Genomic DNA, 19,574 nt, shown 5'->3' on the forward strand with positions numbered 1-19,574 from the left:
TGATTTGCTCTGTTTTTAAACAAGTACATGTTAAATACTTGGGATTTATTTTTTTTTTCTTCCCCCTCAGAGGAAGAGAGGGTATTGTTTAGCTTTTAGACAACTGAGCTGGGCAACCTGAGGACACATGGAATAAATAATGTAGAAAGCAGTACAAAGCCATTTAGATGACATGTGGTCTTCTATAATCTCTCTGTGGTCATCTCTAATCAGTTTTGCCTCATTAAAGATATCAGATAGTTTCCAGCTTTGGAAAATGAGTGAAAAAGAAAGTATTTCTTCACTTTCGAGAAGAACTAAATATCAAGGGACAAGAAAAATGTATATGATATCACAGATGCTGTAAAAGGGAGGACAATCACATTCAGGGAAGTTAAAATGTGACTCCAAGCATACAAGTGACACATCTGACTTTTGTGGATGTCACTTTAACTGAAAACAAAAAGAAGTATTCTATAGATGGCTCTAAAAGTTTAAATAATAATGAGTTATGATTTATTAATCTGCCTTTATTTCTAAATGGAATTTTGATAATATTAGTGTTTTATAATTATTAACCTTCAAACTACAAACAAGGGTGGGGAGTGGTTTATGAGAAATGAGTGTACAAATGTTTTGGGATGTGCCATGCCACTGATACCAAAGGTTAACAATATTGACCCAGACTCCTAAATCACAAGCCTGGATGAAAAAAAAACTAGCTCCCAAAAGGTCTTTTAATGGTATATTTGGGGATCAATGTTACCGCTTTTTCTATTTGAGCCTTTTGCATTCATTTTTTCAAGTTTTTTTTTTGTTTTTTGAATGAAGCAAATCAAATACATAGTCATTTACGTAGCTATATGGGGGAAAAAAAAAACACCCACAAACAAACCAAAAAAAAGGATCATGCTGGAAGTAGCATTCTTTCTTAATTCCACTAAGCCCTGCCCATGCATCAAAGAAGCCAGTACCACCTCTTGAAAAGAATTTTGCACTACTTAAAGCACTTTCAACTGAAAAGCCCTGATATTTAAAATGTAAAACAGTTTTCCGTCAGAACTTTTTCAAGATAAAGCATAAAACTAGCATCAGCAATATCGTTTGCAACCTGCTAAGTTCTGGGCAATTCTACATTTCTTTTTATAACACTTCTTTGTGTGTGTGTTTTGAATCACCTTATCAGCTACTTATATTTTGACGTAGGGTCATAATCAGCTCTTGTTGGAAAGAAATCTTGGTAGAAACAACTTGTCTGTGAAACAACTTTGGTGACCAGTAAAGAGGCCAAATTTTCCACTTCATTTATGACACCAGAGTTGTACTCAAACGAGTTTCATTTATATAGGTGGCAACAACTGAAGTGCCTAATGTCTTTGATTGCAAACCTCTGCTCTGAAGAAGCTAGAAGCTCTTTGTAACAATAGAACTTTCTGAAAAAATATCTCCCAAATTAAGTTTATAAACACATGCATGTGTATACAAAGCCAGTGTGAAGTTTGCAAGCTGCACAGAAAATTGTTGTAGCTTACACTGACTTTATTGCCAGGGATCTAAGTGCCCCAAGTGTATTTGAAAACTGCATTCAGACTTTCATGTCCAGAGAAAAAAGCAAAGTTCCCATGTTTGGTATGGAATATTGCAAGTTATCCCAGTGTGGAGAGCTATGGCCTTGGAGTCTGGGGTTATGAGAAGAAAGACATTACAAGAATAATCACCGAGAAGTGCTCAGCAATTAGAACAAAATTTGCTTCATTAGGATGCCTCATCTAAAGTGGAAGAAAGTATTTGTGAATGCTTGTTAAGTCACTTGCAAAAAAGTCTTACAAACAGGAAGGAGAAAATAACAAAACCACTTTATTGGAAGGCTGTCTCAAGTGACTGTGCAGAACATGTGCTCTCTGAAGAGAATGGCTTGCTTTTAACTACACCACCAAGAACACTTTCCTCCTGGCACATGTCTTCACAGCTAGTGATATAATGAATTAGGTGAGGGCCAACATTTATTAGCAGATGAGAGTGAGGAAATGTTGGTTTCAGCCATAGAGATGTGGTTTTCATGTTTGAATAATTTTCTCCATGTTTGCAACATTGCTAATGGGATGCTTAGAGCCACGTCACAGTGAAGGAAGGGATGTTGTTACCCCTTTGTATCCAAGAAAAGATTTGCAGCAAGATTTACCCATTTTTCCCCTTGACGTCCAGTATGACTTTATGACACTCTGGAATGAACTTCTAGTTCTAATCTAGTAATGAGCTGTGGACAGTGCCCCTGAGTAAGTCTGTCTTACAGAAAGCTTTAAAATGTCTCTTTTTCCTGACGTGCTCCACCCATATTTCCTGCCCTGGCCTTGTCAACTCTTCCATCTGGTACAGAAAAGTCACCTCACTTTGGTGGCCAGTAGAGAGTGAGAAAGTCACAAGATCAGGACTCAGGCACGTCTCAGTTCTTAGAAAGCTAGGAACTTCATGTGCCTCTAGAAAGTTTTGCCCTGTTGACAAGTACAGAGATATGTGTGTCCCTTGGAGCAACATAACCTCTCCCTCTTCTTGCAAGTGGTCACAGGACAATGAGAGAAGTAACTAGGGACTTGACCCTAGTATTGTGAGAACCATCTCTCAAAGTATAAAAAGAAGCGCCTGAAGAAGGGAAGCAGCTCTGGCAGGCAAGGTTCATGCATGCATGAGTTTGTAAAACCTCATGAAGGGCACTAAGATATTTTTGTCCCTTCCACTGTGAAAAAAACCCTCCTGTGCGCTAAATGGTACAAGATCCCTACAGACATCTAGCATCAACATGAGGAAAAACTTCTTTACTATGAGAGTGATGGAGCATTGGGACAGGCTGCCCAGTGAGGCTGTGGAGTCTCCTTCTCTGAAGACTTTCAAGACCTGTTTGGAAGTGTTTCTGTGTGACCTGCCCTAGGTGATCCTGGGCTGGCAGGAGGGTTCAACTCAATGATCTCCGTAGATCCCTTCCAACTCCTACCATGCTTTGATTCTATGATTCTATGATCTTCTGCTTAATATCATACTGAAATACCTCCTTTCCTTTCTGTGGGATGCTGGAACAGCAGATGAAAAACTGCTTAAATCCTAGTCCATACAGTTCATTACAGGGACACTTTCTGACACCTTTCACTGCATTCTACCTTTCGTAGTAAGGGTAGGATTCTTGTCATCAGGTTCTAAAGGCACGTCTTTGTATCAAAGAGCAGATACATGCACGCCAGAGCCCTCTTAGCCCAGATGTGTATTCTAAGCACCTTTTGAGGGTGACCATTACTCTTCAATGAGCATAGACAGACTCTAGAAAACAACTCTAGAAAAGACTTCTCACATTAAAATGGCAAAAGTTATGTCCTACGAACTGCGTCTTTAATGTTTGATGCTGTTTGTGTATTACATAGTACAACACAGCTCATCTCTTGGTTGAAGAGGCTGTGGCATTTTTTGGCACTGCTAGCATTTCTTTCTAGATGGATTTTATGTTGCTAGGAGGGCATTATCAAGATCTATTCTGCCTTCCCCCAGAGCACCTTTGACCAGAGGGTTGAAGGACTGGCTGAACAGAACACAGCATGAGAACAGTCACCCAAGTGAATTATTAAACAGGACCTGAGAAGGGCTCCCTGAGCTCTGATGTAGCAAAGTTTGAAAAGCTCCAAATACTTAAAAGTCTGCTGGCCTGCTTTCCTCTCAGTCCTATCAGTAGGAGTAAGGGCTGCAGGATGTGGCCCTATGTGGGTAAGAGTATTTTTCATTTCCAATTTTTTTTAGAGAGATTAAATAGTTTGGTCTTTCTCTCCCTGTGTAAAACCATGATTCATCCATCATTTCAATAGCATCGTGTTAATTAATAGACCACCATGTCTGGTATTTTCCACTGAAATTGGCAAATGTACTTAGAAAGAAGTGAAACAAAAATGTCAGGAACTTCCGATTGGGCTTAGCAAGTTGTGAAGGAAGGGTGATGAGTGCTATTGATGTAAAGAGTTATGAACTGCCTGGTTCTTCTGTTTTATGCAACACCTTAGCAATAGAGCCTACCTACTTCACTGCCCCTGTGGCCTGGTCCTGGCCATGGCCTTAATTTTTCTGAGGATGTTATTCATAAATGCTCTCTTAATCAAGCTCAGGCCCAGAATTTTACTGTAGAAGCCAAACTAATTGCCAGGATACACAAGATGCCAAACCCTAGAAGGTAAAGCTAAAATTTGTGAGTTCTGGCTCAGAGAACCACTATGTTTCAAACCTGGAATAAAAAGTGGGTTTTTACATTTCTTAAATAGTTGATTTTTCCACTCCAACAATTAGAACTCTGTGCATTTCAAAGAATTCACACTGTGAATAAGTACATCTTCTTCATTTTTTTTAATCTGACCAAAAAAGAATTCTTCCTCTCTTTTTAAAGGACTTTTTAAATATTTTTTTTTAAGAGAAAGAAGTAAGGATTTATTCCAAAATTATCCCTGGGTAGTGTACATAGTTACCACATTGAAACAGACAGCAGTTTTCTGGGTGAAATGGCATTGACCCAGGTTCCAAGACCCACAGGGAAGGTATGCCAAGGATTGTGAAGATTTTTATGTCTCTCCTGCCATCATAAACAGGAATGTTGTATCTTCCAACTGGGCAACTGGCATGTTCCCCATTGATTACACCCTTTAATTGAGAAAGGGAGAGATGAATGATTTTCTTTATTCTTTTAACATGTAAAAGCTTATACTGGATTAGCAATCTATTGATTCTTCATCAAAACAGGGGCTCCAAAACAAAACGCTGTGAGACTTTATAACATCTTAATAATAATAATAATTTCATGTTGGAATAATCTCAATCATTGTTAAGGAAAAGAAATGCTATTCAATAAGTAATGTAACAACAATTCTGGGACTTTTAAGTTAAAAATCTGCTAGCCCTCACTTCTGTGACTGTGGGAAACATTTCACTTTTCCATTCTCAGTCACATGAGCAGGAATAAGTGAGATGCTGTGAGATGAGATGCAGTGTGTGGACAGAAAAGCTGGTGAACCCGAAAGTCTGCACACTTTTTCTCCGTGTCATCACTTGGTTTGATAAAAGAAGGCCACGGCTCCCAGCAAACCATCCATTAGGTCCCTGAGAGCAACTCTGCCATCAGAAAGAGCTTTGCTGCCCGGGGCCACTGCCAGCTCTCTGATATGGCCCAGCCATGTTATTCACAGGTTCAGATGGCTGTGAAAGAGCAGCTTTGGAGAAAGAGCTGCTTGCCCTTGTGGCACTGCTACTCCTTTGCTTGGGGGCCCCTGTTATGCTCAGGCCCTTGCCACTCACCTGATCTGTGTTGCTGGTACATCTGTGCCTGGTTTAACATCTTCCTAATTTTGGCACTTATCCCAGCCCACTGATCTGACTTGATCTCAGACCTGTCTTATCATTACGGACTTTTTGATCAGTACTTTTGGCTGAGTGGTTACTGTCACTGGGCCTGTTGAGTACCGTGGGGCATCTCCCTTGTTGGTGAGGTCTGTGTCCCTGCATACCTCGCTGTGACTCTTGGCTTCTCAAAGAGCAGTCTTTGCTGCTCCACCATGCTTTGCATCACCTCATCCTTTGATCACCATGGTTATAAAACACTGCTATGAGAGTACACAGGATTCTGTTGAACTTGAATAAATGAATATTACTGATTCTGTAAAAATCCTATCCTAACATCAGGAAAGGTTCATAGCCCTACAATCTACTAGGCTGATGTATTAGATATTTACCTTCATCCTAAAGGAATTACTATTACCTACCCAATTCTCCACAAAGTAAATTGGAAACACTTCCCTTGCTCTCTGGAGCCCCAAAGAAAACTCTTTTGTGTGGGCAGATAGTTCAGGACTCTGAAGGCTGGGTCAGATGAGGAAAAGCTGGAAGAGCTTAGTCAATGAAGGAAAAATCTGTAAAAAAAACCCCACCAAACCCCAGCAGAAAACAACAGAAAGCACTAATTTTATTTCCTTTAGTATCAAAGCCAAGAGGAATTTTGCCACATACTTGACTGAGAACTGTTGAACGTACAAGTATTTTCTTGTCAGCAATTCTTCATTTATCTTTGCCTGTATTCCAGAGTAGTCATCTAACATTTTAACTCAAGGTTCAGGATTGGGTAGGATTAAGTACCATGAGCCATTAGCAGCAGACATGAGTTAGACTTACTATGTTTCAGAATCAGGCCATGTCCAAGTTAACTCCAAAGTACTCCTAGTGAAGGTTATGTTCTTCTACAAAACAACTCCGCTCAATGCAGCATTGCTTTTCACTGCTCTCTTTGTCTTGAGAGGAGGTGTCCAAACCTGAAATACAAGTTTAGCCGTGACTTTATATACATGAAAAATAAAATTACACCTACTCTCCCACATAGGATTTAGAAAAGGTCAAAGATAAGTTCTAGTGCCTGAAACCACTGTCACATCAGACATTGTCAGCAGGAAAGCCAGGGTCTTCCTCATCTCTACCTTATTTTTTTTTTCTTTCTGCCCTTCTGCTGACACCTCAAATGCAGCCACCCACTGCTGCAGGATCATCATTTTATTCAGAGGAACTAAATTAGGGAAAAGTTGCAGATTGGGGGGGGAAAAAAGAAAAAAGAAAAGGAAAAGAAAAAAAAAGAGCAGATTAAAAAGGAGTAATCAAGAAAGTTCAGAAGTAGTTGTGCCAGAACAATTGAGAGGATAGTCAGGGAGTGGAAAAGAACATCCAGTGTTGGAGGGAAGGGCGAGGAACATCTTAAATTGATTTTGCCACAGAGTAAATTGCCTGTGGAACTGTGACACAAGAGCCTGAGCATCACTGATTTCTTCAAGGCTTCCAACTTCAGGCACCATTTTCAAGCTACAGCTTCTTGTTTTCATAAGGGGGTCAGAAATGTTACTCTATTGTCTCATTTGAGCTCACTATGCAAATTGCAATAAACCCTTTGAACAGTCAATTTCCCTCTTTCTCTTTTTTAAGATGCCTGAGAACAGCTTACAAAACCCTCACCTCTGCTTGACTTCAAAACATTTGGGAATATCATCAGTAGGGTGCTGGTGCTGTGGAGTATCATATGCAATATACATCATTTCAATGTATGCTTACATAGGTGATTAGTGACACTAGGCACTACAGACTGCACAGTGGAATGGAAAACTGAAAAGGCACATTGCTTTTGGCTATGCAGGTAAAGATTCTGGTGGACAGTTCAAAATTCAGACTACAATAAAAATAATGCACTTTCCATGAGGGTTCTGCTAGGAAAGCTCAAACATAAAAGTACATTGAAGTGTACAATAAGGGAATTGAAACACACTTTTGAAGTGAAATTAATATGACAGATAACAGTTTGGGGTTTTGCACTCAAGTCTGTAAACTTATATGATATAATAATATATAATAATAGATGAATGTAAAAAAACATTGTCTTGAGATTCTGGATAAGCACTCAAAAAATGTCAGTACTTATACAAGTTATCTGGATTACTTGGGTATGGAAAAACCGGGTGGGGAATTGTATGAGATCAGGGAAGAAAAAGGGAAATCTCATGAGAATAAGACTACGAGGATTGCTGCTTATGGTATTTTGGCCCCTTCTCAACCCAGAAGCAGAGAGCAAGTGAAAAACAGCAACAGCAAACTCCAGATACAGTTGGGAATTAACTGAACCATCAAATCCATGGCAGCTTCTGGGACCCTATGCACAGATAGAGAGGGGCTGTGGCCTGCCACCCTCCAGTCAGCTGCTCACAAAATTGTGCAGGGATGGTGTTTACTGCTGACTCATGTTGGCAGACAGACCTAATTTATTCCAGGGATGATATAAAAGGATTCAGAGTGTATTGTTGGAAGAGTGGAAACTTGTAGCTGCAACAGAGGAATCCCCCAGAGAAAATGCCAAGAACAGTTAAGCTTGAGAAGAACAGTTGGGATTTGTCTATTGAAAGCCAGAAGCCAGTGACAGGGTATGCCTCAACTTGCAGAACATAGTCTTTTCAGAAAAGAGTGGTAGTTATAGCTGCTTGTAAACATTTTTCTGACCCATATCACTCATGTCTAAGGAACAGATTCATCATTTGCAAAAGAAGAGCCTGCTTGTTTGTTGTCTACTTCTTCTGCACCATGTCAGCACTGATTTAATTAGCTTCAGTTGTTCTCCCTCTGAGAGAGAGAGCAATCCCTCTCAATCTTTTGTACTGCTGGAAAGGCAACTTTGAATACACATAGTCGTGTTTATATTGTCTTATGGTTGTCCTGGATTGAGTACAAATTATTAAAAGAACTACAGGACAAGGAGACCCAGAGTCTGAAGATGTGCCCAGGCAACATAGAAACCTTCCAGTTTGTTCTTCAGGATCTGCTGTGGATGTTTTGATAAATTTCCTTCACAGATAGCCTTGGCATAAAAGGAATTACATCGGGTCATATTCTTAAGTGGCACAAGTTGGCACTACCCAAATAGCTCTGATGGAGCTACCCAATTTACACCAACTGTGCAGGAGCCATTTTCAAGGAGTACATTAAAGAAAAACCCCTCCCACTAACAAGGTGAGATCATATGTTGGCATAGTCTCAGAACACAAACGATCTCAAAGACCAAGCTGACGTGTTACACCACATTACAATGAATAAAAGAACTCTCTACATAACACACAGCTAGTAAATACATACCCCAAAAACGGACAGATCTCCTCCAGCCAGCTGTGTGCTCTACTGCCTGTACCACCAAACATTTCCAGCAGAGTCAGAGCTCTTGCTCTCAGGGATCAGCAAGACTGGGGCTGCTCTGCAAGTGAGAACAAGCCCAGAGCCAGGGATAACCCCAGCAGAGAGAGTGATGGCACCCTCACCAGCCAGGGCACAGTTCCAGAGCATTTCCATCAACAGCCTAAAGCAAGGCAAGACAAGGTGATGAGTCAGTTCCAGCCATACCCAGTCAAAATAGCAACATAAGGCCAGAAGCAGGTGTGGAAAGAGTTACCTATGGCATTCGTCTGAAGTCCTTCAAGAAAGTCCCACAAGAAAGGAGGGACAGACAGGACTGGACAGCCACTTGGGCTAGGAGTTTAAATGGAACTTCTGGGGCGGTTGACAGCAGAAAGGTAGGTCGAGGCCCCAGGTGAGGCTGCTCAGAGAAAGTAATGCCTTTTGGTGCCCTTATGGCATGGGCACTTGGATTACAACAGCAGTCAAATCTTTATATGATAACGTGACACAAACCTAAAGCAAGCCAGCAGACATACACTTCTAAAAATTTGTCTCTCTCCAGAAAGGGCAAGACATTCTGCTCCTTGTGAGGGTAGATTCACAGTTTAGTAAAACTTAACACACAACAAAATGGTTAGTTTGAAAATTGCAGTTGCAGCTAAAACCACATTCACTTGAGGCTATGTACCACATTCCCAGGTCAATCAGCACACAAATGGCACTGAGCAGCAGACAGGAACTATATGCATTTAGTTTGAGCTTCTAGTGATTGATACTTTATTTCCTCTTATAAAACTAAAATCAAGTACATTTGATGAAATAAACATGGGATGAAACTTGACGACCATTTCTATTATTTGGATCTAAAAGGGAGGTTTTCTCATGCTTATGAACTGACATTACATTTTCTTCAGATGACAGAACAATCAGCTGCACCTTCATTATCTCTATTTTTAGAGGCACTGTAAGTTAATGTATTAATGAACAAAACTGGAATGCTATCTTATTATATAGATATCAACTGTAAAGGTTGCATGGATTTGAACAAGAGAGATTCTCCTCCTTGTCCTTGAAAGACAAAATTATCACAACATGTATTTCATGGAGAATTACTGGAGACTGTCATATAAGCTCCTGCTGGCAGGAGATTACAGTACTTGCAAATGAGGACATCTAAATCAAAGGAACAAGGAGAGGAAGATGGATAATCTCTCAGCCATAATTGCTATATAAGATTGATACAATATTACTGAAGGCATAACTCATAAGAGCTAAATTAAAGGATACATACTGCCTTCAAGAGTGTAGAAGCAAACCTGAAGGCACCGGATCTAAAATAGCAGAATTCAATTTGTAGCTCCTGGAAAGGATTATATGAACCAGGACAGATAATCTAAGGACATGAATAGAGATCTATACAGCTGGAGCCCAGCCATCATGTAAAATGCCTCTGAGATATTTATTTTAGGTTGGCTGGAAGAAACTATGCTTCACCTTGCTGAAGTGGACTGTAGTTTGTCAGCAGGTGCCTACGTCAATTGGAACATCATATTGTAGCCAGATTTCATAGCAACACAAGACTTGTTACTCTTGATTGAGCTCAGGAATACCAGACAAAAGACCTTGGAAAGAGGTAGGCCCCCAAAATCTCCTCTCAGAAACACTTGGAACAGAAGAAGCAATGAATTTGACAATGAAGTATTTTTTTTCTTGACAAATATCTACATATTGAAACTACACCAGTTTTGATGAACAGTTTCCCAGATTCTAGAAGATAATTTCTTGCCAAAATAAGTAAGTGAAAAAAAACAGCCCATATTTAGGAGATGCAAGCACAGATTCAGGTTCTGTTTTCAAGCCAGGAGATAATGCCAGACTCCTTTGTCAAACAAGATGCCACGAATTACAGGGGACCAGGGAATCAAATAGGGTCTACTACCTCTTGTGAGAAATCATTCTCTCCAATCGAGAGAATTTCTTCCTCTCAATCATAGTAATTTCTATCCTTACTTAGCTATCAGTTACTCAGTGGTATTATTTAAAAAAAAAAAAAAAATAAAAATTACATTTCAAAATGTTTCCAGTATCTTCTGGCATGAAACTGAATCAAATTCTGAAAGACCCAGTATTTTTATATCTCTGACATGATTAGGCATGTCAGAATACTGATACAGTGCAGGGGGGGAAATTGCTGCTTCCTTCTGAATTCAATTTAATATCAATTTTTCTCAAGAACTGTCACAGCTGGCATAATTTCAAACCAAGTTGTGATGCTCAATATGTTTATCATTTTGGAGATGAGCTAATCAGGTTGCATTAGCTGTTCTGTGCAGGACATAAAGGAGGTATCTCCTGCCCCGTAGTGATTCAGCACTGATGTGCCTTTAGGACCACTCACAAGTCTAACTGGGGCTGTTTACAAAGGAAACATTGGTGGACCTTTTTGTGCTGTTTCTAAGCCATCATCAAGCTGTGACTTTAACCATTCTGTTTACTCTGAGGAGAGACAGGTGCATTTCCTTCAAAGAAACAACATGTGGGATTTTTTTTCCCCCTTGGAATAAGTCTGCCCACACAAATTCCGTCTTGATCCAGTAAAAAAAGCCACACATACCAACAATTTAAAGGAAAGGAATAAAAAGCATAACACTATTGGTTTGTACACATTCTTACAGCCAATGACAGCAAAAAAACTCTGCAGAATTTGTGAAGCATGGACTACAGAAGTTTAGCACCTCAGTCAGTTATGTATGTGATTCCTGGTGCTTGTAGCTGGTTGCAATGATCCCTTGTACAAGATCAGAACACAATTATTTCAAATCCTGTAAAAATACTGTGGCCCTCTCCACCCATGGCAACTGAGACAGAGGCAGTCAAAATGCCTGCCATGCAGAAGCTTAGGGAGTGGACTTGGCATTTGATCTGAATTCTCCTGTTTCCTGGTGGGTTTTTTATGCCCTTGATTACTATGCTTTTGTGTTCTCACATCTGATGATATTTTGTTTTTTTCTCTCTCATAGAAATACTTTGGGAATCCCAGTCATTTTGCCAGGACAGGACTATCACTTTCTACCCAACTTTACCCCTTCCAGGTTTTTTTTCCCTGTCTTGTTCTGAAACCAGCATCTTTTTTTTAAAGCATTGATATGGCCTCTTCAGACACGATGACCGAGACTGCTTTGCCTTCTTTTGTTGCCAGTTGCTGCACCCAGTTGAATTTTGTGTCTCTACTGAATGCTTGGTCTAGAGCCTAAAGACCCACTGTTATCCCTCTCCTGAGTGGAACAGAGTTAATTACTAGTCCTGCAGAATAACAGGAAACCCACAGAATTTCTTACAATAAGAAAGCCTAATAATTTTACCACCTGTGGAAGTTTTTTGAGCCACAAGACTCCAACTGCAAGATTTCTGATGTAAGTCACCAGGTATTCACAGCCTTTATGTAACTGAAAACTGTAAAAGCTTTTACTCTACTGTCTCTGGGCACCAGAAGAGCTAAATTACCCATGCTTTCAAAACATGGAAAGATCAAATGAATTTCAGGTTGTCATGGAGGCAGCTGGCTGTGCCAATAGCAGACCTCTGTAGTTGTAGATAATTAGCCTTAATTACCCTGACGTCCTGTTAGCAAAAATATTTGGTTACCTATGGTGCTTGCAGTGCATAACATTGACAATTGGGCTCACTTTTGGCTGTGGCTTGATAGCAAAACGTTTAACTAGGAGAGTTGACACAGAAATTTGACTGTACAGCATGGTGGTGTTTGAGCAGCCATGCTCAGTCTGACAGTCCACCTTCTAATATCCCTGCATCTGACAGACTGAGCTTCACATGCTGAGACAAAATATTCAGGAAAAAGACGGGACTTTCATTTAATATTCTTGAGCTATTTTACCAATACATGCGCAGTACTCGTCACCTAATTCTTATTCCTCACTAGCCTGGCAGGATGAAGAGGAAAACAAATTTTTCGAGTTCCAAATACTCACAGGAAAAGCCTGACCATTAAAAATCTTTATCTTCGATATGAAAAAGATCCATTGTCCATTTAAATAACAGTGGGATAGTGACACAACAACAACAAAAGCCACAAAGCTCCCACCTAAGGACAACAGCTTACCTACTGTCATTCCAAAGATCTCATTCTTTTATTTTTCCTTTTCCTTCCTTTGCATTTTACTGCATTTCAAAGGGTGGCATGGCTTATGCAGAATTGTCACACCACTTTTATGTGACATCAGGAGCTCTGAGAGAACGGAGTCAAAGCTACTTTAAAAGTACTTAATTTCCCTCTTTTTCCTGGAATGGGAGGAGTCCAGGAATAGAAAGAGCTTGGGATTCAGGTCACGTTCCTGATACTGACTTCAGACAAAAGATGGAGTACGTGCTGATATTAATGGGGTATTTTGGGTCCTTGGTCTCTGTTTATATTTTCCTCTGCTTTCTGAAGAGTTTTGGACAGCGACTGAGATTGAGCTCTGTGCTGCATTCTGTAATTTGACCTGAGGTTATTACACCCCAGGTCAGGCTCACCTCTCTGCCAAGGACCTTTATTAAAACTTTTTGTCTTTTCTTGCAAAATATGCAGCCCCTCCTGGTAGGTGCCAAGATAACTTATTCCTTCTTATGGCCACGATACAAGTGTCAACTGTAACATTCTAGACCTCAAAATACCCAAACTAATTTACATCTTTAATCTTGAGAGGAGGATCAGCCCTGTCTTATAATTCCTATCAATCTTTTAATGCATTTCAGCACATTCCTCAGATAGTTTGGATGAATTTGTAAAGAATATGGTAAGTCTCAGAAATGTATTAACTCAGGACTTTATTTTAAAAGTTGTATTATTAATATGCTGTTGGTTTTATGATATTGTGGTAAACCCTCGTTAAAGGTTTCAAGTTCTGCAGTCCAATCAGAATATGGGGAAATTGATAGAAAGATTCTAGTAAAAGCCTTGACTAGAGGAGAAAAGTTATCTGCCATTCACTGTTAGTATCAAAATTAACAGAGATGACAGTTGGCTGCTGTTTAAATGAAACTATTGATGAAAATAAAATAATATTTACGGCTGTGCTCTGGGATAAATACAGAATATGACTTGCCTTTGTCTATGCTTCCCGTGAAATTATCTTCAGTGTGATGTAATTTTAAAACCCAAGCTAAATTGGGAAAGATAGGTAATAAACAATAGTGAGAAAAATGTGCAGTGCATCCAAGAAACTACACTAATGCCACCCACATGCCATTTTCACTTTGACCTTGGAGAGTTTCATGGGAAGGTAGCATATAGTATTGTAGCAAACTACTTCTGTGGTTGCATCAAGTATTTTATATGAGGAAAAATCATTAGGTCACTAGGACCAAGCCTCTTAATTAATTTCTCACATATTTCTTCCACAGAAACAAAAGGAGTATGAACAACTGGCTGCAGAATTTGACCCTTATTTAGGTCTCCTTGTTGCCCCAAATCCCAATGCTTTACTCTACAAGACAGCTCTTCAAGGAAGATTTTCACTTATCAGCAACTACGGGTGTTTTACAGAAAGTGGAAAAACTGAATGGCTTGGGGTGTTAAAGATGAGTAATGATATGAACAGAGAAGTCTCACTTACAGAGGAAAATCGGTGTGCTACTGTGACAGAAATTATTACATAGCACCAAAATATCTTAAAGTTGATGTCATTCTGAAATGAAAGACGTGTGCATCCCAGAACAATTTATGTACCTCTAAAATAGAACAATTACTTGAAAGAAAAGACCTCTAAGCCATAATGGCTCAGAAATGGTCTTTGAAGAGGCATTTTTAATTCTGTTGTTATTCCAACCAATGTCCTATGAAGACAAGCTCTCCAGTAAATAAGTGTGATGTCTCTACTATTCAACACAGGCAGAGATCTTTGTTTCTGACTTTTTTGGACAGTTTCTTTGTTTCAACAGTGTGGTTATAAAGACTCAGGGTTCCTGTGGTCTAAAAGCAGTAAAACAGGTTGGTAGACACATGTCAGAGAATTTAACATCTTTGGGGCAAGAATCTTGACATCATCTAATATTGTACAGTAGTGGGGAACAGAAGCTTTTGGACTGTAATAAAGTGTCATTACTGAAACCTGAGGCAAGTAGTGTTTATGCAGATAAAATTATTTGTGTAGGGTGTGGTGCTGCTCATTTTTGTTCCTTTCACATGAGAATTCATATGAACACAAGTTGTTGTCAGGATCATTCGCAATAAATTTTAAGGAACTCTAATAGGAGTGTATTCATAAGAAGCAAACTTCCAACTCAAACAAGCTGAATGAATTCAGAATTAATACAGAATGTTCATTCAGTTCAGACCTACCTAAGACCAAATTGTGACTCATGCATCCGAATAAAACGGGACATCAAATTTCAATTCTTAACAGGGAGCAGCTAAGTCATATATAGATGTGGCTTTACAAAACAACTAAGCAACAAATGAATTAAACATTCAAATTTTTTTCATAGATGTGCCACAAACATCGAGAGACTAAATTAGGAAATTAAGGATTGCTCACAAAAGAGTAACAAAGCACTTCACAGCAAGCTGCTGATTCAGATTAACAGGAGAACTGGAAGCTGAGGAAAAGGTGGATTCGTGCAGAGTGATACGAAGAAAGCCTGGCTTCCAGCAGCCTTTTGCCTCACAACTGGCTTCCTTGGTGTTTGAAGGAGAAGGTCACAATGCATCACTTTTCCTCTGAGAGGCTTTTTTAAATCATTGCAGGAAACAGTGCAAAATTCATATGATTAAGACTGCTACTCTGTGTCTAGGCTCAGGTCATGATTTCATAGCCAAAGTGAAGAAGCACAGGGAATGCAATGGACAAAAACAAACACACACTTGAAGCTGGAGACTCAGAGGCACCAGCAAATAGTGCACAGCACAGGAGAGACTTAGTTTAAATGATATTCCTCCCAGGCATGCTTTGGGCCAAGGCAGACTTCATCTGCTCTGCATTTGCTTGACCCACTTCTCGCTTGTGCTGACATACAGTCGTCCATTAACACTCCACATGCTAGATTTCTCTTTGAGAAGTACAGCCCATTCTAAGAAAGAGCTGAATTAAGGTGTAAAAAATGTGCATTTTAAACAGTTACAGTTACGGATCTGAACTCTGAACTGGCATTACCACAAGTCTGGGAATGAGATATTAGTGCTCTTGGGAGAGAGGGAGAGTGTTGATTTTCTTCTGGGTATTTCTAAGCAGGAGAGTTCTCTCCTGTTCCAGGCAGGAGAGTCTTTCATAGTTATTCATTATGTTGGTTGCTTCTTGGGAGGGCTATTAATGCCTCTCTCACCTCCATGCTCCCTCTCTTCCTCTCAGCCTCCTGTAGAGCTGTCTCCAGCCAGCCAGGATCCTCTTCCTGGGTGTTACCAGGTGAAAAGGCACAGAAATCATCCATGTATTTTCCTGTAGAAGTGTAGTGAAAATCAGGCTTGATGGAAAGGTTGGAGGGAGAGGCGTGCTGGAGTCATTTTGTGAGTGGAGGTGGTTAGAATCATGTTTTCTATCATCCACCAGCGTCATGTTGGGTGTGCTGTCAGACATGTTCCACTTCCTTGCATATGTGCTTCCATCACAAATTTATAAGTCCACCAGAGGCCTATTAGCTAGAAATAAATTTCAAATCATTATGATGCTGCAGTTATTTGCTCTTTATTATGGAATTAAATCAAAAGCAGGCTTTGAGGAAAAAAACCCCGTGGCTGGAGTAACCTCTGCCAGGTTCCTAAAGATGCCAATGCCCCAATGCCTTTAGCATTTCAGTGTATGTTTTGGCCGCTGGAGGCTCAGTTTTTCAATTAAGGATCAAAAACCCAGCTTTGGGTAAATTTCCCAACCTAGACAATGAGATTCTTGTTCTTCATGAAAAATTGTATTTATTTAAACTTCAAATTTGTGTTCGTATTTACTTTTAAAGAGCACAGTGGTGCTGGAACTGGGCTGGATCATGTTGGTTTTTTTTAAAAAATAATTTATGGGAACCTGATTGAAAACGGAGCAAGAGACTCACATGAATGTGCTGACAATTTTGTATCATAGGACAAGTAGCTCCAGGGAGAGAAGTTCAACTCAGCTTGAAGTGAGAGCTCTTTTCTGCTGTCTTGTTTGCTGAGCTAAGGAGACACATTCCTTGAGCTACCCCAAGCACTAGCTCTTAGAGTCTATGGGGAACGCTACGTCTCCCTGACGTTTGCAAATAAGCAAAATAATGGGAGGTGGTGGGGTTTTTTTTCACAGCAGCAGGTCATAGGGCAACAGGAAGGGTCATTCTACCAGTCAGAAAAGTAAGTATATACTGAAATCCACACTAGGACAGCTCTTCAGACTCACACGCGGCGTTCAGGAAGAGAAAGGCTTCACTGTAGTGTGCACCGTTTCTAGTGAAGCAGACCAGGTTTGAGTTACCTCTGCTGCAATGAATGCAGGCCCCCTCCCTTCACAGGAATGTTAATAGTGCACTTTGAACTGCAAACCGTTTAGCTGGTTTGGACAAATTTTCAGGATGGCTCTTCCAGTTTACAGAGAAACCTCCGGTACCCTTCTCTGCCCCCCAAGCCTTTACCAAACTGCAGCAGTTAAGCTGAACCAATCATCTCCCTTTTGTTCGCTTTTTGTGTAAAAGTGTTTTTCCAGTCATTTTCGAGCAAGAACTGGAAATCTGCAACGCCAAGGGGACACTGTCTCACACAGTGGCCAAAAATAGAAGACACAGAAGCTATTATTTTTTTTAACAAGTATTATGAGTCCATGATATCAGTGGGTGTAGTACAGAACTAGGAAAGAATATTTTCAATTCTTCTTGAAACTCAAGAAATCTGAGTATGCAGATGCTTACCAGAACCAAACAAAAACACACACAAAATTGTGTACTGGTTAACCCTATGATTTATCAAAGCAAATGAACCCTTTTCTATCTTCAAATATTCAGCCTGCTTAAAACCAAAATATTTTGTGCAGCTTTGGCAGTAAATCTTGTGAGGCTCCACTTAGATGGAATTTCAAGCCCTGCTTCTTTGAAGCAATTACTGATATCTCAAATATCTTAACATATTAAGTATAATTGTCATTTGCAGGTGCTTAGGAATTCCAGGTTCTTTACATACTTTCCACTACTCATGGGAAATGTTCCAGTATTTGTGTGAAACAAATAAAGAGATTGTTGCTGTGGAGAAGTCAGTGTTGAGTGACTGTAAGGAGATAGTTAGCCTATATTTAATACCTGGCACCAAAAGAAAATATCTGATTAACTGAGTCAGTGATTGCACACTGTCTAACTACAACAGTTAATGAGGCAGGCAGGTTAATGTGTGCCTATTGGCCAAGGTGAGTAACCCAAATATGTTCTATGCATTAAATGTTTACTGGTTATTTATAATGTCACAGTAAGTGTAGTCTAATGAGAAGAAGCCTCAAGGAAACAGAGACATTTTCTTTCTGAATGAGTTCAATCTGAGGTCATTTTCTAGTCATGGTCCTGATTAAAATACATAAGTATTCTGATTGTGAGCAGCATTCTAAGATTTGCTGTCAAGATGTTTCTTTTTATTTTTCCTTTTCCTCCCTCTGAATCATGTAACCCATGTTATTTACTTATCTTGGAAGTAAGAAGACAAGATGAGAAAATTGAGGAAATACCAGACATTCTTCAAAAAAGAAAAGGAGCTAGTGGTAAATGCAACATTTGATGCAAGGTAGATGCAAACACTTCAACTGTTTGTGTTTGCTTTGTTCTTTAGCAGTTTTCACTGAAAGGATGATTGGCAAAGAAGCAAACTACAAAACAGCCTGTTTCATACACTTCATCATAAAATTCACAGCTCTGCTCCTCAAATACAACAAGCTTCTAACTGCTCTGCTACCAACCAGGATGCCTAAGAGGCTGGAGCACTGCTGTTCTTTACTTGGAATCTCCTGGATTCAGTTTGTGGTTTCCATAACTTTTCCAATCCCTCCATTTGACAGGATAGAGAAATAAATCAGAAAGGACTGAAAGACCAAGTTAGTTGAAAATTTACAGTTTAACACTGGAGTCCAACAAATTACTAGCCAAAATTTCAGTTTCTTTAAGCAAACAAACAAAAAAATGTAACACAAAATAAGCCTCAAGTACTGACATGAATATGAAAAAGGTTGAAACTGAACAGCCAGGCGATGCACTTCACATGATAATACTTTTTGTTTATTGTGTTAATTTGTGGTAATAACAGTATAAGCAGTGTTAATATTTTGACTACGTGTTATGAAGAGGGGCTAACCAGTATGGAAATGCCAGCATGTGACATACTATACAAACAGGGAGGGACACATGTTGCCTCATGCTACTCACACTGCTCAACAAAAATGATTTCTATGCCTTGCTTTCTTCTAAAAAAGTGCTGCTGAATGCCAATGGTTGATACCATGTGCTGGCTCTTCAAGCTGAGGCACAGGTTTCCAAAGCACTATAATCCTGAGCCCACTAAATTCTAGGGTCCCAATTCTACATGTTTTCTCAGTATAATGTGTTGACAGAGCATTAAAATAGATTTTAAGGAAAAAAGATGAAGTGACTGTGTTGTTAGGTTCTGCACAGGGATTTTTTGTCATATGCATGGCTGAATAGGTCTCTAGTGTTGATATTTTTTACTTGTGTATGAAGCTGGTGAGCATACATTGGAGCCTGATTTTGTGATGCACTTAGATTATCTGTGGCAGATTTGGGAGATTTTTTGTGTTTATTGCATACCTACCTCTGCTCCTCTCCCCTGTTATTGGAAGGCATCAATAGTAAAGTTCAAAGACCCAAAGGACAAATAAAAGAATGGCAAAATATTTTCTGTTCATCTCATGATTCATAGCTCCATCCTTTGATTCTGGGAG

General features: G+C 39.6%; 1 long non-coding RNA gene across 1 annotated transcript; it reads left to right on the plus strand.

Moving 5' to 3' along the window:
• Positions 1-3,644: 3,644 nt before the first annotated feature.
• Positions 3,645-14,802, plus strand: LOC127379960 (uncharacterized). The gene is made up of 2 exons (XR_007888395.1): positions 3,645-3,726; positions 14,092-14,802. It is a non-coding gene; the product is annotated as an uncharacterized LOC127379960 (long non-coding RNA).
• The last annotated feature ends 4,772 nt before the right edge of the window (positions 14,803-19,574 follow it).

Source organism: Apus apus, chromosome 1 (genome assembly GCF_020740795.1).
Source record: "Apus apus isolate bApuApu2 chromosome 1, bApuApu2.pri.cur, whole genome shotgun sequence".
In the NCBI taxonomy this organism is placed as follows: Eukaryota; Metazoa; Chordata; class Aves; order Apodiformes; family Apodidae; genus Apus; species Apus apus.